The sequence below is a fragment of the Pundamilia nyererei genome, unplaced genomic scaffold (assembly GCF_000239375.1).
Source record: "Pundamilia nyererei isolate P.nyererei 1_Seehausen unplaced genomic scaffold, PunNye1.0 scaffold03264, whole genome shotgun sequence".
Taxonomy (NCBI): Eukaryota; Metazoa; Chordata; class Actinopteri; order Cichliformes; family Cichlidae; genus Pundamilia; species Pundamilia nyererei.
The window spans coordinates 2,610-3,986 of NW_005190665.1; the positions used below are offsets into that span (position 1 = coordinate 2,610).

Below are 1,377 nucleotides of genomic sequence, written 5' to 3' on the forward strand. Positions count from 1 at the left end.
AACTGATCTTGAACAAGCTTCTGTTCAAAACATAGCAAAGCACAGCTCAAACCTCAATTATTGGTTTTATTTCAGAAAATTCTGAGTAAAAAAGTGAAAACAGACTTTGTGAAAGTCTGTTTTCACTGTGAGTTTACAGTGTGTCAAAAAGAATAAATGAACGATTCAGTGGGTTCAATCATATGTTCTTCAATTAAAAAAATAAACCAAGGCAGCGTTTTAAACACAGCACACATTGTATAAGAGAAATCCCAAAACGAATTTGCAGCATGTCAAAGAGTTTAATTTTCCAAAAACACAAGTGGTGCATAGTCCATGTTTTGTCTTCCAAGTACACCCTTGAGGAAAGGGATAACTCTGAAGAGATTAATGTGAAAGTCTCTGGAGTTTGGCGTTGATTCTGTAACACCACTGGCTGTGCACACTTGCTGGCTTCCCCAGCTGACCAATGCGACCTGTCAAAAAAACAAAACAAAAAAACAATTGGTTATTTAAAATATTGGTTATTTAAAAAAGAATGTACAAGGTAAAATGACATGAACTTATTTTCTTAGTGAATTTATTCCCTAAGGTTATACTTGGTTGTGATGTACAAAACAAAGTAGCTGATTTAGATTTCACTGATTTGCCCTCACATGTAAGATAGCCTTATGGAGCGGTCGTACACGACTTATCGCTTTACTGTTTCTGCTTTCTCCTTGACAATCACGGGGTTGAGTCCTGCAAATTGTCAACTCACCAATGTGCTACCACTCACGCCACCAAACCAAGGAAATCTTTGCTCACTACCTGCTCTTCTTGCTAAAATTGCTGTTTGGATGTCTGTCTGTTTAGAGTAGGACTTTTGCACGGAATGTCAGCCAAATTTAAAATGTGTGTTTTTTCTGTTTGTAATGGCTCTGCAGCAGAACCGTTTGAGTGCAGTGGTTGCACCGTGTATATTGCAGCCTACCTGTATTGTGCGTTGTTGAAAGTTTTTATACACAGCACCTCCAGAGTCACCTGTACCAATGAATAGAAACACACAAAGATACAAAAAAACAGAAAACAAAGTCTGAGTCACTCATCTGCACCACTGTCACTGTATTGGAGTATAAAATTTGATATAGAATTAGGAACTTACCGGTACATGCAATATGATCTCTGAAAGGTTCCCGACCACCAGTGCATATGAAGTTATCCGTCACAGCATCTCTCAGTGTATCAGCCGTTATGCCCTCTACACCTACGGCATGTTTGATGCATTCATATCTCTACATCGAAGAGGTTTTAGGAGAAGAATAAGGAACCTGTGCTTACATACCCAAAGACACATGCACAACACAGCTCACAAGTGTAAAACTTACATTATCACCAAGCTTAGCATGGACATCTTTC

The 1,377-nt window shown here is 38.6% G+C and overlaps 1 long non-coding RNA gene across 1 annotated transcript; it reads right to left on the reverse strand.

Moving 5' to 3' along the window:
• Positions 1–343: 343 nt before the first annotated feature.
• Positions 344–1,377, reverse strand: LOC102199273 (uncharacterized). Its single transcript, XR_312602.1, has 4 exons — positions 1,347–1,377; positions 1,124–1,253; positions 953–1,002; positions 344–455 (listed from the first exon to the last, which is right to left on the reverse strand). It is a non-coding gene; the product is annotated as an uncharacterized LOC102199273 (long non-coding RNA).